This window comes from Herpailurus yagouaroundi, unplaced genomic scaffold (genome assembly GCF_014898765.1).
Source record: "Herpailurus yagouaroundi ecotype Mexico unplaced genomic scaffold, PumYag 166, whole genome shotgun sequence".
NCBI lineage: Eukaryota > Metazoa > Chordata > Mammalia > Carnivora > Felidae > Herpailurus > Herpailurus yagouaroundi.
This window is the reverse complement of record NW_024412407.1, coordinates 9,628,876-9,655,887: the sequence shown is the minus strand read 5'-3', so window position 1 is coordinate 9,655,887 and position 27,012 is coordinate 9,628,876. Positions and strand designations below refer to the sequence as shown.

Genomic DNA, 27,012 nt, shown 5'->3' with positions numbered 1-27,012 from the left:
AATCTTTTAGAGAATAACCACTCTATTCCAGACAAACACCACAGAAAACAACTATGGTCCCATCCCTAAACAGGCTAGTGAAGGCTAGCGGAGCCTAGATTTCTACCTTCTTCAGGCAGAAATCAGGTACCCAACACCTCTACTAGGGTAATGACAAAAAAGGCCAAGTAGAGATCCAAGACTTTAAACACAGCCAACCAGTAATGAGAACCCCCCACCCCCGAATATGGTATCAGTGGAGACCACATGGGGAGGAGCCTGGACTTCCATCCTCATCTGGCAGTAACAAAGCATATCGCCCCCTTTTCACTGGAATCTTGTCAGACAAGACATAGGGGAGAGTCAGAACTTTTACCATCACCCAGCAGTAATGAGACCACCCCAACCACAGTGTCAGTGGGGAGTTGGAACTTCCACCCCCATGCAGAAATAATACAAGCTCCCTTTCAGTTTGCAATAAAAGACCAAATGGGGAACCTCCTCCACCTGGAAGTAACAAGATGACAGTTTCCCGTCTCCTACCAGATCAATGTCACAGAAAACCAGCTAAAACAGGGAATTCAAATAAGATACAAGTCTCAGAACTTCTATGAAATGCTTAGTTGTCAATTGAAAATCATATGCCATACCAAAAACCAAGAAGATCTCCAATTTTTTAAAAATTTTTATGTTTATTTATTTATTTTTGAGAGACACACACACAGACTGTGAGTGGGGGAGGCGCAGACACAGAATCCGAAGCAGGCTCCAGGTCTGCTGTCAGCACAGAGCTGGAAGTGGGGCTCAGACCCAAAAACCAGGAGATCATGACCTGAGCTGAAGTCAGATGCTTAACTGACTGAGCTACCCAGGGGCCTCTAGAAGATCTACAATTTAATGAAAAAAAGACAGTCAAAAGATATCAACACCATAATGATAGCAATGTTAGAAATACCTAGCAACGATTTTGAAGACACTTTGATAAAAACAAGAACTTATCAACATAGTTGGGCACACTTGAAACAAATGAAAAAATAGAAAGCCTCAGCAAACAGATAGAAGAACAAAATAAACATATAAAAAAGAACCAAATGGAAGTTTTATAATTGAAAAATACAACTGGAATAAAAATGCTCAAAGGATGGGCTAAACAATAAAAGGAGGGGGCCAAGAAAAGAACTAGCTAACTGAAGATAGAACAAAAATAATCCAATCTGAATAGAGATAAAAATAGACTAAAAAAATGAACAGGCTCAGAGACCTGAATTACTATAACAAAAGATCTAACATTCATATAAGTAGAGTCCATAAACAAGGAAAAAGAGGGTAGACTGAAAAAGTACTAGATAAAATCATGACTGAAAACTTCCCAAACTTGAGAAGAGACATAAGCTCACAGATTTAAGACTCTAAGAAACCTCCAAACAAGATGAATTAATATAAATACCCATTATCATTAAACTTCTGACCAAAAACAAAGAAAAAAACATTGAAAGCAGCCAGAAAAAAGTTGACAAGCTATCAATAGGGAAAAACAATTAAAGTGGTAGTGGATTCCTCAGCAGAAACAATGGAAGCCAGAAGAAAGTGGCACGATAGTGTTCATGGGATGAAAGTAAAGGTTTTAGTCCAGAATCTTATACCCACCAAAAACATCCTTCAGAAATGAAAGAGAAATCAAGACATTCTCAAATGAAGGAAAGCTAAGGTACTTTGAATCAAGTTTTTCACTCAGATATGTCATGTTTAAGGTACTTAATGAACACTGAAGACGATACATAGAATACTTAGATCTGCAAAGTCTGACAAGAGAGAGGAATTGGGAAATCATAGACATAAAGATTACACTGAAAACCACGAAGGCACAGACATGAAGAATGCTTGAACATTTTGAGGAGGAACCAGCAAAGCAAACCAATAAATGTGGCTAATAAGATTAAAGGAGCTAAAAATGAGAGTGGTGACTCAGAGGCCTAATGATGAAGAAGCTACCCCAAGAAAGAGGAGGTAATCAACTGTATTAAATGCTGCCAAGAACGCCAGGAAGATGAAGTTTTTACCACTGGATTTAGCAAAACAGACGTGTTTGATAACCCTAAAATTATTTCAGAAAACCATATAGGGAATAAAGTCTGCTTGAAGTAGGGTCAAGAGAGAAGAAGCAGACAGAAATAAGAGGCAAATGTAGACATTTTGGAGAAATGGGAAGGTGGCTATGGAAAAACATGTAGTCAAAGGAGATCTGTCTTTAATTGGTAAGAAATACTACTCATGTTTGTATGCTGCTGGGAATAATCTTGTAGAAGAAGGAAATTAGCTATAATTGGAAGAGAAAATAAACTGGATAAAACAGAAACTAAAATAAAACACAGACTATTTTTTAACTACCAAAAAATTAAAAATTCCTCAACAGAAGAGATATGATAAATAAAATCTGATAACAAATGACATTCTGTAAGACAAGAATGCAGAGAAATAAGCATGCTGATACACTATTAATGCAAAATAAATTGACACAGACTTCTTGAAGGGTAGTTTGGTAAAACTATCAACACATTAAATGTGCATACTCTTTAAATCAGTAATTCCAAATCTAAAAATCAATCCTGCAAAATAACAGCACAAATTAGCAATGATACATGCAGAAAGTGCTCACTGCAGATTTATTTAAAATAGTAAAAATCTGACAGAATGCCAACCATCTATCCACTCATAAGGCAGTTATGATACATCCATACCCTGGAACATTCTACACAAGAATGAAGTTCAGACATGAAACAATGCATAGTTTACTATTAATAAACAAACAAAAACTATAGAAACCCATTTTGTTTGATGAAACTCTGTGTGTGTGTGTGTATGTGTGTGTGTGTGTGTGTGTGTGCGTTTGTGTGTATTTAGAGAAAAATAAAAGACCAAGAAGGATACTTCTCAAAATGTTAACACTAGTTACCACAGGGGAGTACAATCAATTAGGGGAAGAGATGTGAAGAGACTTCTCACGTATTTTTATATCCCTAAATTTTCTTCACTAATTATGTATTACTTCTTTAATGTTTATATATATATGAGCTCTATTTTAAGACAAAAAATAAAATGAGTAGTCAATAATATAACCCATGCTTAGGACTTAACAAGAATAAATAAAACTCCAACTTATGTGGTTTTTTTATACAGAAGACACCAACCAGAGAATCCTCTCTATATTATTTGATAACAAGTATTCATTATCTAATCAATTAAACTAGTAAATTCTATAATGATAGAGACGTGTTTGCATTTTTTGCTAAATACCATCAGCAAATGCACTGCCCCATTGCTATATACCTGTCAGTTCTTAACACACTGTGGCAAGAACCCTAGTGCTTCGGTCAGGCATCCTCCTCTAGATACTACTAGAAATGTCACCTGCACTGGGTTCCTAAACTTGAGGCATTAAAAGTAGCCTTTAATAACAATAAGGCTCACACTATGCCCTACAAACAAGAACAACCCTGGAGAAGTTAAATATTTTACCAAAAGTTACATTTTCATTAGCATCACTCACTCAATTAAAAAAAATGAAATAGACACACAAAACATATACAAAAAAACATTCAGTGAAGAGAAAAAATAAATAATGATGTAAAACACCAAGAAGTGTGCCTAGTACATGGATAGTATTCAATAAATATTAGCTCTCATTAAAAGAAGGAAAAACAGGTTGAAAAAAGTTAATCCAAATCTTTAAAACCAGTCACTATTAAATATACAAAACCGTACGAAGATGTGAGGTTGCATGAAAATACAATTATTCCATAGTTATAAGTTACAAAGCATCGTAATGAACACTGGGTCTAGTTTAATGAATCATTTTTCTTTTTTAAAAAATTTTTCTTTTCAACATTTATTTATTTTTGGGACAGAGAGAGACAGAGCATGAACGGGGGAGGGGCAGAGAGAGAGGGAGACACAGAATCCGAAACAGGCTCCAGGCTCTGAGCTGTCAGCCCAGAGCCCAACGCGGGGCTCGAACTCACAGACCGCGAGATCGTGACCTGGCTGAAGTCGGACGCTTAACCGACTGCGCCACCCAGGCGCCCCAATGAATCATTTTTCTAATAACAGCCATATTCATTTCCAGAAGTCTGCTGTCCCCCACTGGGTGGTGTCTCAGTGGGACACAGACCTGGCTCGCCTCCCCTTGGGTCCCCTCTCCAAGGCTCAGCAGAACAGACTGGTTAAACACCTCAGCCTACAGCCTGAGGAGTCACATCCCAATACCCCTCTCAACAGTGGCAAGCTACTTCACCTCTCTGTGTCTCATTTGGTATCTCAACTATAAAGCAGGGGGTGGGGGACGGGCGCCTGGGTGGCTCAGTCAGTTAAGCGTCCGACTTAGGCTCAGGTCACGCGATCTCATCGTTTGTGGGTTCGAGCCCTGCATCAGGCCCTGGGATTCTGTCTCTCCCCCTCCCCCTTGCGCTCTCTCTAAAAATAAATAAATATATTTTTAAAAAACAAACTGTAATGCGGAGATATGAACTATAATTGCCTCAATGGACACCTATAAGGATTTGAATGAGTTAATTTAAGAAAGCACTCAGAATGTTACTCAGTACACACAAAATACTCAATAACGATAGTACACATTAGTTGTCTTTTTCAACTCAAAAAGCAAAGGTGTCATATCCTCCTTCTTTCTCAGGGTGTAGCCAGTGATGGACTGATGCTATGCCCTAGCAATCAGACACTCTTTCTTGAGATTCTTGATGGGAGCACAGTAAGGAGCAGAGCGAGAAGGCACCCACGTTGCGCTAAGGCAGCAGCATCCTCATCAGTTCTGTTCCGGTCACTCTGCATCTTGTTTCCTGTTTGCTGGTCCACCAGAGCGTCTTTGGTTATTATTCCAAATTCTGATGCCTCAGGCTCTCATCAGTTCCGTAAGCTGCCCTACCACCCAGCATCTCCAAAGTCACCTTATAGCTAAGAACCTGAACTGATATACTATAATTGTGACCATGGAAAAAAACATAGAATTACACTAAAATGTATCAACGTCTTTAAAGCAATTATTGAGTGATAGAACCATGAGTGATTTTTAACCTTCTTTTTATTGTCCTTTGTTTTCCATGTTATGTTCAATGAGCATTTATTACCTTAAATTAAAAACCACATTTTAAATTCAGAGATGATAATTTGTTACACCTGAACCTATCATGTCTCTGATTTGTTACTCATAATTTTGTGAAGTAACTAAAATCAGAAATAAAGTTCACCCTTTATAATAATTTATGCCCTTGTTATTCAAATATCCTTTGCATTGGCAGAAATATAAACTAAGATTAGGCTTCAGAGAAACAGGCGAGAGTGGCAGGACATCATTCATTTTAACAACCTCCTTCATAACTCAAGATCAAGGGATGAAAATAAGGTTGCATCTTATCTGACAAAAAGGTTACACAACATGAAATGAGAATTTTTCCACCACCTTAAATTAAACCCAAATTGAAGAATGATCATATCTTCTTAGTACAGGTCTTCCTCAACTTGCAACAGGGTTATGTCCGATAAACCCATCATAAGTTGAAAATGCATTTAATACACCTACCCTACAGATCATCATAGCTAATGCCTAGCCTCCCTTAAACGTGCTCAAAACACTTCTATCAGCCTACGGCTGGGCAAAATCATCTGGCACAAAGCCCATTTTATAATAAAGTGTTGAATATCTCATGCAATTTATTGACTACTGTACTGACAGTAAAAAACAGAGCAGTCATACAGGTTTAGAATGATTTTAAGTGTGTGGGTGTCTACCCTTGTGGTTGCATGACAGACCGGGAGCTTTGGCTCACTACGGCTGCCCAATATCACAAGAGACTATCGTATCACATCCCACGAGCCTGAGAAAAGATCAAAATTAAAAATTAAAAAACAAGTTTCTACTGAATGTATAGCACTTTCTCACCACTATAAAATAAAAATATTGTAGGGCAAGCCATCATAAATATAAGACCGCCTATATATTCAGCTAGAGGCCATTTGTTAATAAGTTACCTGGTGGAAAGCTACACGCACTTCTAGTGCCAAAAATATCATTAGTGTAGCTCATGGAAGGCACAATTACAAAGGAGTTATATGTACAGGCTCTGGAATGGAAAACCCAGCTCAGCTTCTCACTACTGCCTAGGACCCAACTTCTTGCTGCCTCAGTTTCCTCATCTGTAAAATGAGGACTCATTGTGATAATCCATAGAAAGCAGGGTATCTGACACACAGTAATCACTCAGTAAATGGTAACTATTTTATCATTTGTGAATACATAATCCCAATTAGTGATCATTTATAAAGCCCAGCTTCTGAAAGCCAATTCTGTGAATAACAAGCAATTTGAACACATCTTTCTCAGGGGAAGGAATCCAAAACCGGAAGACAGAAGTTACAGGCAAAAACAGAAGATTAACCCACTCATAGAAACTGGTTGGCAGCACTGGTCATAAGGGCTCTAGTATAACCAACAAAATATGAGAGGTGGAGTGCAGTGGTCGGGCCAAAATTACTGAGTTCAGCAGCTTGTCCATTTGTTATACAAAATTGACTGTTACACCTTGCACTTTCATTAATTCCTCAGATGTTGAGGGAGATGGGAAAGTGGGGGAGAAAGTATATTTTTTGGCATCCTTTATTAGAACCATATTGATTCTATTTTTGTTAGTTAGCTTGTTTTTAATAACATGTTGCCATCAGAGCAAGGCAGTATGATGTGGTAGTTTAAGAGGCCTGAGACTTACTCCTGTTTCTACTCTTTACTATGATGATGGGCAAGTGAAAAATCCTCTCTAAGTGTCAGTTTCCTCTCCTATCAATTAGAGAGAAAAAGAACTTTAACCTTATATGGTTGTTTTCCGAATTCAACAAAGTAAGGGATGTTAAGGGTTTACTCTGCACAGTTCTTGACAGTGAGCACTCCATACATGTCATGATTATGATTTATATTTCCTATGGAGATGTATTTAAATATCACCAAATTTTCAGGGTAGATTTGAACTTAAGCATGAATCTCAGACAGGAAGTATTTCAGTGAGAATCTACCCAATTAACAATGCTTCGAGTCTCAAATATGATACTCATCCAGTTTGTTTGACTAAATCCAAAGACCAATATTCGTGATTTGCTGAGGCCTGTCATTTCATTTTTATAAAACAAAGACCCTCCTTACAGTAAATCATAAAGGGAGGAGGATTTTCAAACTACAATTTATGAATGCAAATAATATAGCAAATATTTACTAGGGGCACAGAGTATATAGCAGTGACCAAGGCCAAATAGCACTAAAACTTAGAGATCCTCAATAATAAACATATTATTAAGTGAAAGTTAAACTTAGCCATTTCAAAACTAGTAACAATATTACTATATAAGTCTTGCTGTAAGGATGAGAATGTAGCCATATCAGTGAGGAAAACAAAGCTTCTTCCTGAATAATATGCCAGAAGCCAAAATTATATCAGCAAGGGGAAGTATCAGTAGAAAATGGAATTAATTCATGACTGAAGTGCTGGCATCCAACATGATGGCTTGAATAAAAACCTCTCCATCTTACTACTCTATACAACTGAGTTTATTAGAAAATAAAAGGAAAAATCAGCCAGTTAAGAAATTAAGGTAATTAATTATTATTGATGATGAGGCCAGCAAGACACAAAGAAATTCTAAGAAACACTTTTAGCCATGATCCTGGAAGGGAGCGTCCTCCTTCACTAAGTCCTCTTTAGTGGCATTGGGTGTATTATTAAAATACCAATTTGAGGAAGGTCTTATACAAAGTTGGGGAAAGAACAGATACAATAAAGCACTAATAATAAGTGGGTATTCCACAGCACAAGGGTATCCATGAGAGTCACACAGTTTGAAAGAAGCCACCGGATAAAAGGCAGTACCTACTTGATGCTAGGTTATCATTATCTCAGCTCTCTTAGTTGTGACTGAGACCATGCAGGTAGAAATTAGAGCAAGACTGGAAAGAAAGGGTTCAAGGAAATAGAAGACTCAAAGGAAATGAGCCTTCCCTATTTTATCAAGAATGAATACAAGAACACACTGTCCTAAGGTTGAGGAAGACTTTCTGCGGAATATGGACTTCTCTGATGACCAGAAAATGCATACATGAAAATGTGTACAAACTTGGCTTGCAAATTCTACAAGGGATTCACAGATTCCAAGAAATCCATTCATGGACTCCAAGCTCGGTATTCTTCCACTACAGGAAGACCAAACAGAATATGGTTACTTGCAAAAATTTCACAATGTGGTGTTACATACATGTAATGTTTTTGATATAAAATAATGGGTTATAATTAGACAAAAATTCAGAAAATATACAAAAGCATTAAGAAGAAAATTAAGATCACTAATGGTTCTGTTGGAAAGAGATGATTCATATTAACAATTTTCCATATATGATTGGCAGTCCTTTTCACTTAACCATACACTCTGAACATCTTTCCATGTCAATCAAGAAAAGCCACATCCTTTTTATTGCATGGTTTTTTATAGTATAACTGTGCCATAATTTATTTAACATCCAATTTCCTATTACTATTTCCAGTTTTTCATTCTTAATAAAAAATGTTCCAATACATGTCAACTATACTTCAAAAATATTTCAATACATATTTCTTTGTGCACTTGCACAATTAACTTTTTGGAATAAATAACTATAAATGAAATTTCTCGTTCAAATATTACACATATTTCAAAGAGATTTGTTATATTTATTCATTCACTCACTCATTTATTCATTCAACAAATATTTTTTGAACAGCAAACGAAACCTAAAGTTAGCAAAAGGGAGGAAGTATTAAATATTAAGCAGAAATAAAAGATACAGAAACTAAAAAACAAATAAACAAACAAAACACCAAACAGTAGAACATATCATAGAAACCAGGAGCTGGTTCTTTGCAAAAATTAATAAAATTGATAAGCCTCTAGCCAGACTTATCAAAAAGAGAAGAAAAAGGATCTAAATAAATAAGATCACAAATAAGGAAGGAGAAATACAAACAATTATAAGGAAAAAATATGAAAAACTATATGCCCTGTCTTGTTCCTGACTGTAGAGGAAAAGCTTTCAGCTTTTTCCCATTTAGGATATTAGCTGCAGGTTTTTAATATATGGCCTGTATTATGTTGGGGTATGTTCTCTCTAAACCTACTTTGTTGAGGGTTTTTATCATGAATGGATGTTGTACTTTGTCAAATGCTTTTTTGCATCTGTTGAAATGACCGTATGGTTCTTATCCTTTCTTTTATTAATGTGGTGTATTGTGTTGATAGATTTGTGAATACTGAACCACCCTTGCATCCCAGGAATAAATCCCACTTGATCATGCCACTTTTATTTACATAATACTGGCAGTATTAGCCACAGCATTCAGAACACAAAAAGAAATAAAAGGCATCCAAGTCAAGAAAGAAGTAACTTTCACTACATGCAAATGACATGATACTATACATAGAAAACTGGAAACACTCCACCAAAACACTGCTGCAACTGATGAACGAATTCACTAAAGCCACAGGATACAAAATCAACATACAGAAATGTATCACATTTTTTACGTAGAACAATGAAGCACCAGAAAGAAAAATTAAGGAATCAATCGCATTACAATTGCACCCAAAAGAGTAAGATACATAGAAATAAACTTAATCAAAGAAATGAAAGACTTGAACTCTAAAAACTATAAAACACAGACAAAAGAAATTGAAGATGACACAAAGAAATCTTAAGACATTTCATGTCTACACTACCCAGAGAAATCTACACAATTCAATGCAAATTCAATTGCATCCAATGCAAACTCTTTCAAAACACCAGCATTTTTCACAGAGCTACAACATACAATCCTAAAATGTGTATGGAACCACAAAAGATCTCAGATAGCCAAAGCAATCTTAAAAAAGAAAAACAAAGCTAAAGGCATCACAATAGCAGACTTCAAGTTATATTACAAAGCTGTAGTGATCAAAACATTATGGTACTGACCCAAAAACAGACACATAGATCAAAGGAGCAGAGTAGAAAACCCAGAAATGAAGCTACAATTATATGGTCAATTAATCTTCAACAAAGCAGGAAAGAATATCCAATGGGAAAATATATAAAGGTCTGCTCAACAAATTGTGTTGGGAAAATTGGACAGCAAAAGAATGAAATTGGATCGCTTTCTTACACTACAAATTCAAAATGGATGTGAGACCTGAAACCATAAAAATCCTAGAAGACAACACAGGTAGTAACTTCTTTCACATGGGCCATAGCAACTCCTTTCTAAAAATGTCCCCTGAGGCAAGAGAAATAAAAGCAAAAATAAACTATTGGGACTATATCAGAATAAAAAGCTTCTGCAGAGTGAAGGAGACAACCAACAAAACTAAACAGCAGCCTATGGAATAGGAGAATATATTTGCAAATTATATATCAGATAAAGGGTTATTATCCAAAATATATAGTTTATAAAACTAAACACCCCCAAAATGAATAATCCAATTAAAAAATAATCAGAAGACATAAATAGACATTTTTCCAAAAAAGACATACAAATGGCCAACAGACACATGAAAAGATGTTCAACATCATATACTATCAGGGATATTGAAATAAAAAAACACAATAAGATGTCACCTCACACCTGTCAGAATGGCTAAAATCAACAACACAGGAAACAACAGGTATTGGTGAGGATGTGGAGAAAAAAGGAACTTTCTTGCCCTGTTCGTAGGAATGTAAATTGGTGTAGCTGCTGTGGAAAACAGTATGGAGTTTCCTCAAAAAATTAAAAATAAAATTACATATGATCTAAAAATTGCACTAGTGGGTATTTACCCAAAGAAAATGAAAACATTAATTTTCACTAATGTTTATTGCAGCACTATTTACAATAGGCAAATTATGGAAGTAGCTCCAGTGTCCATCGATAGATGAATGAATAAAGAAGAGGTGGTATACACACACACACACACACACACACACACACACACACACACACAATGGAATATCACACAGCCACAAAAAATGAGATCTTGCCATTTGAGACAATAGATGGTATTATGCTAAATGAAATAGATCAGACAAAAATAAATACCATATAATTTCATTTATATATGCAATCTAAAAAAACACAAATGAATGAACAAAAAAACTGAAACAGATCCATACAGAGAACAAACTGACAGTGGCCAGGGGGAAAATGGTAGGGGGATAGGCAAAATGGAGGAAAGGGAATAGGAGGTACAGGTTTCCAGTTATAGAACGAATAAGACACAGGAATGAAAGGTGCAGCATGGTGAACACAGTTAGTAGTACTGTAATAGCATTATACGGTTCTGGATGGTAGCTAGACTTGTGGTGAGTATAGCATAACATAGAGCCCTGTGGAACACTATGTTGTACACCTGAAACTAATGTAAATTGTGTGTCAACTCTACTTCAATGTAAAAATAAAAGGCATATAAAGCATGACTATTATTCTCCACTGAGTTACTCCAGTTCTCTACAGAGAGAAAGTGAAATGAATTATCACTGAATCTGGGAAACCATCTGTGATAGATGTTATCGGTCAAACAAAGTTCAAAAAATATAGAAATTATATTTTAGGGGTGCCTGGGTGGCTCAGTCGGTTGAGTGTCCGACTTCGGCTCAGGTCATGATCTCACTGTTCGTGAGTTCGAGCCTCGTGTCGGGCTCTGTGCTGACAGCTCAAGGCCTGGAGCCTGCTTCGGATTCTGTGTCTCCCTCTCTGCTCCTCCCCTGCTCATACTCTGTGTCTCTCTCAAAAATAAATAAAGATTAAAAAAAAAAAAGAAATTATATTTTATACATCCAATTTTCATAACACCTTCAATCTGGTATGAAAGGACCGAAAAATAGGCATAGGTAGAGCACAGTTTATACGGAAATAACATGCTCATTGTGGAATCATGAAATTAATTAATCATTTAATTAATGATAATTATGATAGTACATCACATACTATGCATTTAATTTTACATTAAAATATGGTTAATCTGTCACTTTTTAATTTCTCATTTGGTTATTCAAATCAAGCTCTTCTGTGAAAAAAATAAAACTCACACTTTCTGGCTAGTTTTACCTGTTAAAATGGTTTAAGCCACCTCTGCTTGAAGGAAACAACCTGGTGATCTCTTAAAATCCAGTGTCATAAATGAAATATCATTGTGGTTTTAGATTCATTGAAATTGTGTGTGTGTGTGTGTGTGTGTGTGTGTGTGTGTGTGTGTTCCCAGGAGAATATATGAATGTTTTCCCTCAATTTCGAGACACTGTGGCTTAACAAGAATATTGAGGCGTGCAAACAATTGCATTATGGCAAAGACCAACAAACAATATTTTTGGAAGAAAATTATATTCCCATGTTGGTAACTTTTCATCTTCACCTTCACCTAAAAAATGACTCATGATGCTTTTAGGAATACATCCATCTGGGGTGACAAAGGGACTCCCCAAACCCCTCAATGCCCTATGATTTCATGCAGTATTTTATCCTGGTTCCAAACCTTCCTCTTAAGTTAACAACTTGCTTTCCTAAGGTCCTAAAAATCAATAGGAATTCTTAGGCCAAAGGAGGTTAGCCTGTGTGGGAATTTTCGGCAGCTTTATATGTAACACATTCTGCAACTATAGGCGGACAATAAAGGAAAAGCATTGATGCATGTAAGACAGCTAGAAGTTCTAGGCAAGCTGTATTTGAAAGAAAGGAATTAGTCACAGGGGAGAGTAAGCTGTCAATGCTGCAGCATCTGTTTTCTGACATGCTTCATGGGTCATCATGTCTCCTCTATTGTTCAGAATAAATAAGAGCCAAGGAAGAAGGTAATAGGATTCATGGGTCACCCACTGGGGTGACATTTTGCTCCTAGTGAGCCTATTACCTCGAATTCCCAACTGAAATGAGTACAGCACACCCCAACCTAGAGAAAATAGAAGCGACCTGGCCCCAAATTCTGACTAATATGGAAATGCCAAAAAGGCAGAAATCTTATTTTTCAGTGTTAGCACAAACTTTTTATGGAGAGGCAATTAGAAAAATTAAAAGGCAAAATGTTTTCCCAGTGACACTGCCTGGCATTATGTATACTGTATCAACTTCAATGGGCCATGGTGGTACTGTTGAAATAAAAAAGTCAATTGTAAGGAAGAAAACTCCTGAATAAACATTTTTAGTATAGCAGAAAAGGCCCAACAGAGGAAAAAAATCTATGAGTATTGTCTCCAAAACCAATATAAAGCAAGAATGCAAACCCTGCCAATAGAGTTCTTGGATTCTGAGGGAAGTAGAAAGACCATGGAACTGCTCTAAAACAAGCAGAGAATTGTCAAGTGGCCAGGAGAATGGGCTCTTGTGCCAGGCAGCCTAGTTCAAATGTCGATTCTGCTCCTTATTGTGACCTTGGACACTAGACATAACCATTCAGGGCCCCATTTCCTTATCTGTAAAATAGGGATAATAATGGGGTAGGAAAAAGCTCCAAGACACTGATAAACATTTAATGAGATTAATCCATGCAAGGTGTTTAGAGGACTACCTGACACAGTGTAGGAAGGTAATAAAGTGCTAATGTTTACAATGAAGAGAAAAATTCCAAGGCACCTAAGAAATCAGCCAACTAGGTGGGCGCTTGGGTGGCTCAGTCGGTTGAGCATCCAACTTCGGCTCAGGTCGTGATCTCACGATTCATGGGTATGAGCCCTGTGTCTGGCTCTGTGCTGACAGCTCAGAGCCTGGAGCCTGCTTTGGATTCTGTGTCTCCTCTCTCTGCCCCTCCCCTGCTCGCACTCTCTCTCTCTCAAAAATAAGTAAACATTAAAAAAAAATTTTTTTTTCATTAAAAAAAAGGCGGGGGCACCTGGGTGGCTCAGTCGGTTGAGCTTCCGATGTCCGCCCAGGTCATGATTTTACAGTTGGTGAGTTCCAGCCCTGCGTCAGGCTCTGTGCTGACAGCTCAGAACCTGGAGCCTGCTTCAGATTCTGTGTCTCCCTCTCTCTGCCCATCCTCTGCTCATGCTCTGTCTCTCTCTCTCAAAAATAAATAAACATTAAAAAAATTTTTTTAAAGGGGCGCCTGAGTGGCTCATTTGGTTAAGCGTCTGACTTCAATTCAGGTCATGATCTCGTGGTTCGTGGGTTTGAGCCCCACATCAGGCTCTGTGCTGACAGCTCAGAGCCTGGAGACTGCCTCAGATTCTGTGTCTTCCTCTCTCTCTCTGCCCCTCCCCTGCTTGTGCTCTCTCTGTGTCTCTCAAAAATAAACGTTTAAAAAAATTTTTTAAATAAAAAACCGAAATCAGCCAACTAATACAAAACGTGACATTAGCAGATGCTCTGCACTTCTCGTTCTGTCATTCCACAAATATCTTTTAACCCTCCGTATGTCAGGCACAGTACCAGACACAGAGGACACTGGGAAAAAGAAACAAAGGCTCTCAAAAAGCCTCCTATGTCATCATTTTTATTATTTTCCTGAGTCAACACTCCCAGGATGATAATTTGCTATAAACGTAGGCCTTCCTCATTCATGTCTAGACTCCTATATTCTGCCAAAACGTTATTTTACATCACAGACATTTTTCTACTGTGTTCATATTTATTAGTTCATATGTTCTGCATTATTGAATCTATTTAGAAATGGTGAACTTAAAAATTAGCATAATTTTTCTTAATGCAATTTAACAAACATCCTTTAATAGATCTTGAATTCTGACAAGTTAGAGGTTGGAAACATTTTGTCATATATTTATTTCAGTTACTGCTGATGAAAACAGTTATATTTATTTTTAAATGAAGAAAACATGCAATTTTAACCTGTTTGAAATGTCAAAAATGAAAAGCCAATAATCAGATGAAATAAAATGTTTGAAAAACCATTATAAATGGGATAGTCATAGAAGGCAAGATGTAAGAGCTCATCAGCAAAATCTGCCTGTAACATATCTTATATACACTCTGATCTTGTTTTTATGAAAGTCTGTGATGTTTTAGTTCAATAAATGCAATATGATCTATAAAGCTATCAAGAGAAAGGTAGAAAAGTTAGGCAAATCACTGTTATGGAAGTAAGATGTTATTTTCTCTGAATTCCATTCAGTATAAATGAATAGTTTTCATTAAAGAAAAATACACTAGTTAATTTAAAGGTAACTTACATCATGAATGCTGATATGCACTTTAAATGAAATACAAAAAACTTTGCCCTATTTTTTAGGAATGTATTTTTACATGATATATATTAGTTTTTTATAATACTAGAAAATGAGTTTAAAAGTTAGTATGAGTTTCAATTTTCAGTTTTGTCTTTTTATTCATATGACTAAGAAGCAATACTTTATCATTCAGGTGGGCACAGTCAATAGATGTTAAGGACAGAGAGTAAAGGTCTGATAAAGAACAGCACATTGGAATAAAATTGGAGTATCTCCCCCATAAAATACTAATCAAAATCACAGGGGAAAAATATTGAAGAGCTGGCAGACCACCAATTTAACCAGGTGATCAAGGTTAACATCACCAGCAATGAAACAGATTGACAGTTTACCTTCAGATGTGGTGTACTGAGAAGAGTCAGCATCATTTCTGCAGTGTTCCCAGCAAGAATGTATAGCCTGAGTGATGAAGAAACATCAGATTGACCCAGGTTGAAGATGATCCTAAAAAATGTAATGCCTATACTTCTAAGACCATAAAGGATGTAAAAGACAGGGAAAAGACCAGAATTATTCCATACTGAAGGAGATTATGAGATAGGACAACCAAATGTAACATGAGCTCTTGGACAGAATCCTGGATCAAGAAGGAAAATGAGATTGTTTAGATGGTTGGTGGAATTTGAACGGAGTATGAAGATTAGATGATATTGTGGTGTCACTGTTCATTTCTGGATCGGAAGGTTATATGTTGACTATATAGCAGAGTGTCCTTGTTTTGAGAAAACATGCACCAAAATATTAAAAGTGATAGAGAATATTGTCAGTAAAAGGCACACTGGAGGGGTGCCTGGGTGATTCAGTCAGTTAAGCATCTGACTCTTAATTTCAGCTCAGGTCATGATCTCATGGTCGTGAGATCAAGCCCTGTGTTGTCTGCACTGTCAGTGCAAAGCCTGCTTGGGATTCTCTCTCTCTCTCTCTCTCTCTCTCTCTCTCTGCCTCTCCCTATGCTGGCTTTCTCTCTCTCAAAATAAATAAATAAACTTAAAAAAAAAGGCACACTGGAATAAAACATAGAGGGTGATGGAGCAAATGAACTAAAATATTACCAATTAGGAATCTGGTAAGAGGAGATATGGGAGTTCTTTGTACTGTTGTAATTTTTCTTGTAGCTTTGAAATTATTTCAAAAAGATCTTTAATTAAAAGCAAATATTAACCTGGGAAAACTCTTGTATATATGATTGACAGTAAGTTGACATCCTTTACATATAAAAAAAAATTCTTACAAATAAGCAAAAAAAAAAAGGGCAAGATTCCCATATGAAAATAGGAAAGGATATTTACAATCATTTATCAGATCAGATACACCAACAACTTAGTACTAAAAATATTAAAAATTTACAAATCCACTAATATTCAAAGAACTGTACATTTTAGAAATGATAGCAATTTCCCAGATGTCATATAAGCAGAAAGTATTTAAATATAATCCTCAATATTTCTAAAGTTTAAGTCATTTGCAAAGTAAATTTTTTCTGTGTAGTTCACCCAAAAAACAAATTGTACTTCCCTTTTGGTGCTGTTTAGGGCATTTTTACTGGCAAAATTAAAGCTAATGTATTCAGTAATTCATGTAGTCGATGGCACATTCAGTATCTTCAATAATAATCAAACATAATTTTTATAATACCTAGAGTTTTTAAATAACCAAAGGTTAAAGTACAAAGGAAAGATGACAGCATGTCAATCATCCTTTTTCAAAATGCTCAGTGGATAAAATCACCGAAGAGAAAAGGCAAAATATGAATGACTTTTATCCAGCTATTATGAAATACATCAATACATGGTTTCGACCACAAAAATAAAGTCCTCTCCAAGATCAATGGAATTCAAGTGTATACAACAGCAAGGAAAATAAGATTTCTTAAGTAATAAAGATAACATAAATTCCACTGTCAATAGGATATCAAAATAATAATTAGCATGGACATTTTGAAAAGGTGCATGCTTCACCATCACTAAAGGACAAACAAAGCAAGTTACAAGTAAGCTGAATTCTATTTCCTGTCACTTGATAATAAACTGCAAAAGGATCATTATAGTTTTTTAAGTGAGCTCTTTGTAAAATAATTCAAAGTTATTGATCAAAGGCCTAAAGAGCATTTAGGAAGCTTTACACTGACATCAGAAGACAAAAAGGAGAAGAGTTTCAATGCTAAAGAATTAAAATATATTACAACAATCCCTCAACATTCATCTTGGAAAAGATCACTGAAATGTCATTGCATATCAATGTATGGCAGATTAAGAAAAGAGAATTAAATGAACTTTGATGGCACCTTGAAAATTTTCTTGTTATACTCTGACTTATATTCCAAGAATCCAACTTTCCCAGAGACAAAAGAAAAAGAAATATAAATACTATGAAAGATGTTACTTTTGATACAAACAGAATCCATTTTCCTGGTAATACTGTAATTTAGAAGTCTTTTAAAAATTAAAAAAACATAATAGTAAAATAAAAATCCCATCAGACTTAGCAGTACAACCTATAAGGTTCCTAGGAATAAATCTAACAAAATAGAAGTACGCCTTTTATGGAGATAATTATAAAATAGACAAAAGAAGATATGAAAAAAATGAAGAAGTAAGCCATATCCCTGGGTAAAAGAACTAACCACAATAAAAATGTTAACTCAATGTATATTAACCTATAAATGTGATATAATTTCAATACAAATACCAATGGGATTTTTTTCACGGAACCTACAAAATTAATTCTAAAGTTTATATCAAAGAATAAAGTTTTAAACATAGCAAAAACTTCTGAATGAGAACAGAACCTGAACGGTTAGAAAAGTCCTATAAATCTGCAGTCATTGGATGAAGGCAGCTACATAAGTTGTTCCTGACTTCATTCACCCTCATAAAAACAAAACAAAACAAAACCAAAAACAACAACAACAACAACAACAACAACAAAAAAACCCCTAACAGCTATTCAAGAACAAGACACCACTGAGAGAATCCTGGAACACAGGATGAGGCTACACCTCAGAGACCAAGACAGACTGTATTAGAAGGGTGACAGAAGAAGGTACACATTGACTGTACTGTTCCTCCCTCAGACCAGCACAGCAACATGCAGGTCTCCCACGAGCTTCCAGTTTCTCCAATGGGAAAAGAGAATTCAGGGTAAAACCAGCACCCTTCCACCATTCAAATCACTTTGTGGGAACCCCTACCCTGATCTCACATCACAGAGATTACAGGGGTATCTATGGGACTCCAGCAGGACTCGCACTCTGATGGAGATGAGGCAGGGGCTTGAAGCAACCTGTACACAGGTCTTAGCAGACTGAAGTCATATCTTCAGTGCCCAAGTAGTAATCCTGACCAACAACTTTGCTCATCTGCAAAACCTAGTTGAGGGTTCATTCTGACCAGGAAACCAGGTGGGGTACAGATCTCCCTGACCTTATTCAGGTCCTCAAATAAGGAGTTTTGCCAGCCATAGAGTCCAGTTTGCCCGTCCCTAGGCAAGAAGCTGAATTACAGCCCCACTCTCACTGTGGAGAATATCTTCCAGACCCATCTAACCAGAAGGGCTGACTACAACTCCTAGAAGCAGTGGAGCCCAGTGGCACTTGAGCCGAGAGGTGGGCAAGCAATGCTATCATGAGCAGGAAGCATTCCCATGCTATGCTTAGGCAGGGGGATTAATTCACAGTCAAGACTGAGAATAGCTCCCAAACCCTCCCAACCAGAAAGCCTATTTGGGAAATTGAGAGTAGTTTGGAGTGGACCCTTGGCCCCCCCCCCCCCCCCCCCCAAAAAAAAAAAAAAGCTGAATCACAGCCCCATCTGCTATGGAGTCTGTCAGCCCCAGCTGACCAGAAAGTTTGGCAACAACTCCTGGAAATTGTGAAGCCCAGCAGCACTCAAGCTGAGAAGAGGGCAGGTAGAGACAAAAGCTTACAGAGCAAAGCCAGTGCCACTGTTTAGTCAAGGAACTTGGAGTGCAGATCAGCCTCAGTTAAAATAACAAAGAGCTTTACCAGCTTAAGAGTTGCTTCTTCCACTGACCCAGTGAGGGAATCTAATTCATAGCTATCCTGCTCATCACTGAGTAAAGCTTTCACCCTGTTCAACCAGGGAACCTAACCAGAGTACATGAGAAACTGCATAGCCCATCCAATAGCCCCATGTGTAGTAAGTACTGGGAAAGTGCACAGCCCATGGTTTCCTGCATCTGCAGAGCAAAACTGATGGCCTCACTTTACTAGGGAATTCAGTGCACACTCCGGTTTGATTTGGGTCCCCAACAATGAGCTATATAGACCCTGGGTCCCACCCTGCTGCCCTGCCAGGGTACAGAAGCTAATTCATAACCCCATCTACGACTGAATATAGTAGCCAGTCCCAACCATGTAGAAAGCCTGACCAGAGAATTCATGCAACCAGAGCCCATCCTACAGCCTCACTTTGATAGGGTACAAAGCCAGTAGTCCTATCGGACTGTTCTCTAGTCAGAGGTTCATCCCCAACCCCATCCTTAGAACTCTATCAGCTCCCCCACAAAATGGGCTGTAATAGCAGACCCCACATACCCAAAGACACATCCAGGAAGACACATCCAGGAACCAAAACTGAGTGGATTGGTAAAGAACTGTCTCTGTCAAAGCAAACCTGTGAAGTCTGGAAGAGGGGCCTGATTACTCATATGCACAGATACTAACAAAGGAATCAAACATCACAAAAAAATCAGGTAAATATACTGCCAAAAGAAACTAATAATGTTCCAATAACAGACTCTGAAGAAAGTGAGATCTATGAACTGTCAAAGAATTCAGAATACTTGTTTTAAGGAATTTGAGGGAGTACAAGAAAACACAGATAACTAAAAAAAGTTAGAAAAACAATGCATGAACAAACTAAAAGTTTGACAAGGAAAAATCAACCATCAAAAAAGAAAAAAACAACTAGAGTTTAAAAATACAATAACTGAACTGAAAAATATAATAAAGAGTTTCAAAGCAGACTCAATCATGCAAAAGAAGAATCAGCTAGAAGATAGGACACTGGGAATTAACCAGTCAGTAGAAGAAAAAAAAAAAAAAAAAGGAAGGAAGGAAGGAAGGAAGGAAGGAAGGAAGGAAGGAAGGAAGAGAAAAAGAATAAAGAAAGCCTATGGAATATGCTGTTTTCAATTTTATACAGAATATTTAGAGCATTCTATTAAGGTTGTGAAACATGAAAAAAAGGAAGCCTATGGAAATTATAGGACACAATAAAAAAGAAACAATATGCAGATTATGGGAATTCCAAAAGAAGAGAAAGCCCAATGCGGGGCTTGATCCCATGACCCTGGGGTCATGATCTGAGCTGAAATAAAGAGTCGGATGCTCAACTGGCTGAGCTACTCAGGGACTCCAGAAATTATTTTTAAAGTAATAATGGCTGAAAACCACCCATATCTGGGGAGAAGTAAGAAGTGAGAGTAAGAGAACAAGAATTAACATCATAAAAACATTAAAAAGGTAGTGCCAATCTCACCAGTAGTGGTAAATATATAGTCATAGATTCTGCAGGATGGTACTAATGGTATAGTTCACTTACATCTTTAGTTTTAAGGCATAAGAAAATGAACCTAGTAAAAATAACCATAACTGCAGTAATCTGCTATTAGTTACACAATATAAAAACATGTAAACCATAGCAGCAACCATCTAAAAGATGAGGGGGAGGAGGAAGAGTGTAAAGTTTATGAATTCTATTGAAGTTGTCAGTTTAAAATAGGGTATTATAAATTTATTTTATGTCAGCCTCATGATAACAAAGAAAAACCCTGTAGTAATTACACAAAAGAACACAATAAAGAAGTTAAAACATTCTGATACCAAAAGATACCAAAACACACAAAAAAAGACCAGAGGATAAGAAACAAGAAACAATGAATCTACAAAATAACCAGAAAACAATGAACCAAATGGTAATAGTAAGTCTTTACCTATCAAAAATTACTTTAAACACAAAGTGAATTCACCAATTAAAAGATGTAAAATGGCTAGATGGATTAAAAAAAAAAAAAAAACAAGATCTGACAATATGCTGCCTACAAAAGACTTTAGCCTTAAAAACACACAAAGACTGAGAGTGAAGAGATGGAAAAAGACATTTCAAGCAAATAGTGACCAACAAAATCAAGGGTGGCTATACTGATATCAGATAAAATTGACTTTAAACTAAAAAAGTAAAAATAGACCAAGAAGATCATTATATAATGACAAAGGTGTTAATACATCAAGAAGATGTAACAATTGTAAACATTTATGCATTCAACATTGGAGCACGTATATATTTACAACAAAAACTAACAGAGCTAAAAGGAAAAATAAACAGTAATAGAATAGTTAGGGACTTTAATACTCTACTCTCAACAATGGATAGATCATCCAGACAGAGAATCAACAAGGAAACAGTGGATTTGAACACTATAGACCAAATGGATTTAAACAATTACAGAATACTCTATCCAACAATAGCAGAATACACAGTCTTCTCAGAGAACACACGAAACATTTTCCAAGATAGACCATTTGATAGGCCATAAAACAGTCTAAGCAAATTCAAGAAAATTGAAATCATCCCAGGTATCTTCTCTGAACACAATGGCATAAACTAGAAATCAATAAAAAGAGCAAAACTGGAAAATTCATGAACATATGGAAATTAAATAACATTATTCTGAACAACCAATAAAGAATAAATTAATGGGAAAATAAAATAGTTTTTTGAGACAAAACACAACATACCAGAACTTGTGAGATGCAGCAAAAGTAGTTCTAAGAGGGAAGTTCATAGCAGTAAATGCCTACATTAAGAAGCAAGAAAGATCACCCCCAACTGCACCCCCCAATAAAACAACCTAACTCTATAAGGAACTTGAAAAAGAAGAACTGAGCCCATGTTAAAAGAAGGAAGAAAATAATAGAATATCAAAAATAAATAAAATAGAGAACAGAGAAACAATAGAGAAAATTAACCAAACTAAGAGTTGGTTCCTTGAAAAGATAAACAAAATGTTTAAAAAACCTTTAGTTAGACTAACCAAAGAAAAAAACAGAAAGGACCCATATATATATGTATATGTATATATATATATGTATATATATGGAGAATATATATATGAAGACATTATAACAGACACTACAGAAATTCAAAGAGGGGCGCCTGGGTGGCGCAGTCGGTTAAGCGTCCGACTTCAGCCAGGTCACGATCTCGCGGTCCGTGAGTTTGAGCCCCGCGTCGGGCTCTGGGCTGATGGCTCAGAGCCTGGAGCCTGTTTCCGATTCTGTGCCTCCCTCTCTCTCTGCCCCTCTCCCATTCATGCTCTGTCTCTCTCTGTCCCAAAAATAAATAAACGTTGAAAAAAAATTTTTAAATAAAAAAAAAAAAAAAAAGAAATTCAAAGAATCAGAAAAAGCTACTGTGAACAACATATACCAATGAACTGGAGAACCTAGAAGAAATGGAAAAATTCTTAGAAACATACAACCTACCAAGACTGAATTAGGAAAAACTAGAAAATCTGAATAGACCAATTATTAGTAACAAAATTGAATAAATAATAAAAAATCTTTCAATGAAGAAAAACCCAGGGCCAGACAGCTTCACTGGTGAATTTTACCAAATATTTAAAAGAATACCAATTCTTCTCAAACTGTTCAAAAAATTCGAAGATGAGGGTACATTCTCAAACTCATTTTACAAGGCTAGCATTATCCTGATACCAAAATCAGAAAAGGACGCTACCAGAAGAGAAACTACAGGCCAATATCGCTGATGAATATAGATGCAAAGACTCTCAGCAAACCAATTTAGCAGCACGTTAAAAGGATCATACACCACAATACAGTGGGATTTATTTGTGGGATGCAACATATGCAAATCAATCAATGTGATACATCACATTAATAGAATGTAAAAAGCCACAGGATAATCTCAATAGAAAAAGAAAAAGCATTTGACAAAATTCTATATCTATTCATGATAAAAACTCAATAAATTTTGCATAGAAGGGAGATATCTCAACATAATAAAGGTTATAAGGCAAGCCCACAGCTAACATCAGTTAGCTGAAATTTTCTTCTTTTTCTTGAATTTCCGAATTGGCTTTCTCTTTTCTTCCTGGGAAGAGAAAATAACATATTCTTTCTTCACTATTTCATTAACATAATCCCACCCTTTAGAGATAGAAATTATTGGTTTGTCTAGGTATCAGTTAAGAAAATTTAGTACATCAAAATCGCCATTAAGACTTCAATGCAAATGAAAAACACTGGTGCTATGGAGTTAATATCCTTATTACATGGAGCTCAGTTAAATCAAAAAGTGATTTATGTGAGTGGATAACTGGTAGAAAAATAGCACACAGACTAATGAAACAGAGGACAGAACCTAGAAATGATATTAAATATAAATATGAGATTGCATTTATGATAAAGAGTCGCAAATGAAGAGAGGGAAAAATGTCAAATGATGTTGGAATGATTAGTTATCTGTTTAAAAAAATGTTTAGAGGGATGCCTGGGTGGCTTAGTTGGATAAGTGTCTGACTTCAGCTCAGGTCATGATCTTGCCATTCACGAGTTTGAGCCCTGTGTCAGGCTCTGTGCTGATAGCTCAGAGGCTGAAGCTTGCTTCCAATTCTGTGTCTCCCTCTCTCTTCCCCTCCCCCACTAGTGCTCTGTCTCTCGTGCTCTCTCTCTCTCTCAAAAAAAATAAAGAAACATTAAAAAAATCTTTTTAAATGTTAACCTTCATTTTTTGCTTACACCAAAATAAATTTTAGATGTGTTCAAGACTTATATGAAAATGAAACCATGAAAAACTTACTTTAATAAAAGAAGCCTACCTGACTTAAAGGCAATCAGGAAAAGTTACTATGCCCTAACATCTTGACATGTCAATATCTTCAAAAATAACATGAAGGGAAATAATGAAGATGCAAGTGTTGATTAAAGAAAAAAAGGAACTAAAATAATTTTCACTGTCCATTCCTGAGTGAGGAAATAATATTTAGAAAAATCTTTTAATCATTAGAAGTATTTTTTTAATGTCAGAAAAAAAAAACTAAAAAAAAAAAAGTAGCTAACTGATCATTAGTAGCTACATGGGCCAATTATTTCTAATGAACAATTAACCCTTACTACCACAGAAAAAGAAATAACATGGCAACATAGAAATGGGAAGCATGCAAATATTCAAGCAGGAACACCAGGTCGATTTCCTAAAACATGGGAGGCTTGATCCTCAATAACATTTGCCTACACAACAGCCAAGTCACTGGTAGTCCAACATCTGGACTAAAGGGTAGATGCAAAGAGGCTATGAGATCGATGAAGCAGTAGGGTCTTCTTATATTGGTCTATGATATTTGGGGCCTGATAACCAGACAAGGCCAAATAGGATGGAGGGTTACAAATACCCCTGGTCCTCTGCATCTCTGCCTAAGGAGAGAAGTACCTGAAATGTGTGATGGGAATGGATAGAGATTGGCTAGTCCACGGTGGTGGCCACAGCAGCAGCAACAGCCGATTGATTTACTCCTCAGCCCTGCAGAAACACTGGCATGCTAACAGGAAGGAAAATGGGGCCCCACTATTCCAGCATGAAAGGGAGGACTGTGCTCCAGGAAATAACCTCTGTATATTAAAATGTGTACTTCTTTCCATCACTTCACCTATGTGCAAATTTGGTACATACAAGAATTCAAGAAATCCCCTTGCTTGCTGTCTTAACTTTAATTCCCTTTCTTTGATGAGCAGCTCACCATGCCTACTTGGTAATGACATATGCATGCTTAACCACATTCGAATATACACTGTAACTTTCCTAATAATAAGAGGGTATTAAAATACATATTAAAGGTGTAATTGTATTAGAGATAAATAATGATACAGAAATATACTTTAAGATAATCAAATATACAGTTGTTTTGTTAATTATGAAGAACTCGAGGTTTGAAATTTTAACTTACAAACTTGTTCTCTTTAACAATATTTAGTAAGCAGTGTGCAACGAAAAAGTAGAGTGTAGTAGCTGTTATGCCAGTCTGTTAATTTTATCCATGATAAACAGTCATCTTTTAGTTCAGAACCATTAAGCCAAGCAAATATTGCCAGCAAGTTTAATTTTTACTTAGTAATGTCAAGAAAGAGAAATGGCTTAATACATGACAAGCACTCACAAATATGAAGATACATTTTATCAGCCTCATACATAAATACATTCTTACTCATCCAGAATGTATAATAATTAATACTAAGAGAGTAGAAAAAAATCTCATTTATTTCACCTTACGTTCATTAATATAGAAGATGATGAAAACTACAAGACAGTTTTGTATTTATTTGCAAAGCTATTGCCACAAATTCTTCCTATGTATGCTATTTGCAAAGCATTCACAGTTAGAAGCACAAATACTGTTTGGATATGAAGAAAATTCCTAATAATGACCCAATGTTATAAAAGCCTAATTTATATATCTAAAGCCCAAGACTATCTTAAATAAAGAAGTATTATAAATTACAGAACATAATGTAGACGAGTGTACTTAATCTATACCAAGGAATAACAAAATAATTTTATTTATCCTGAAGAAACTACACCTTTGTAAAACATGGAAGAAAAGAAGAGAGTCCTTTCACAACTTGGGGAAATTTTCTCATTTATTTTAACTTTTAAATTCACTTTGCTTTTCAATGAGCCTTTACTGTTTTCATATCTCTCTTCTAAATCTCCTGCATAAACAGCTAAGTGAATTAGTTATCTTGGAATTATTTCTCTATTCTTTATTTTTTTTCCTTTGAAAATGCAATAGCCAGAAAACCATAATGATGAGAGAATTCTTTGATCTGCCTGAATGTCTTAATTCTTTCAGACATTAAGTGTCATACATCATTGTCTGTTGTTTTTAGGTAATGCTGATATTCGCTAAATATACCCAGAAATGGCTGAAGAACCTACCAGCTTTTCACACTGCACTCACAAAAAGTTTGCGGCCTAATTTTTAATATTAGCCCCTGCTTGAAAAACACTATTTGAAACCCCATTGAAATCTCAGGAGGCCAAGACTTTACTCACAGAACACCAGGACACTGCCATTGAGGTTCTCCACAGTTTCCTAATTATGTCACTCTGTTTGAAGCTGTGTTTCAGTACCAAGGTTTGACTTAAGCCCTCTCCCAGTTCTAAGATGTTGTGATGTCTGTCTTTCCTACTTCTGTCTTTCTGTTTGCTCACTTCAGATTCCTCAGAATCCAGAGTATGTCTATTAGTCTCAGATGTCCAAACTAACAAAGTTGTGTGATTACGTTTCCAGCCTTAACGCAGTGGCTGAGATGTTTCTGTATAGCTCATTACAGGTGTCACTATTCTCCAAGAACTTGACTTACAGCTGTTTCGAGGCAGTGACTGCCAGTTAGTGAAATTCTCACACTAGAGCTAATGACATTTCAGAATACTTTAGGTACCCTGCATCAATATAGCAATTCCAACATTCCCCAGATCCTTTGCCCTAGACTGATTAAAACTCTGTGATGTTATTGATGATTCCTGCTGCACTCCTGATGATCTTTCTCTTGATCTTTCACTCATGTCCTCATCCATCAAATATTTATTTAGCATGTAACTCAGTGACAGCATGGTACATCAAATGGGGCTTACAAGTATAATGCACAATCCTTTAACAGGAAAGAAAAGGAAAGAAAAAGAAAGAAAGAAAGAAAGAAAGAAAGAAAGAAAGAAAGAAAGAAA

General features: G+C 36.2%; 1 protein-coding gene across 5 annotated transcripts in view; it reads right to left on the bottom strand.

Moving 5' to 3' along the window:
* NELL2 (neural EGFL like 2) overlaps nucleotides 1-27,012 on the bottom strand; it is a 397,486-nt gene that overhangs the window by 247,992 nt on the left and 122,482 nt on the right. The window lies entirely within an intron of this gene.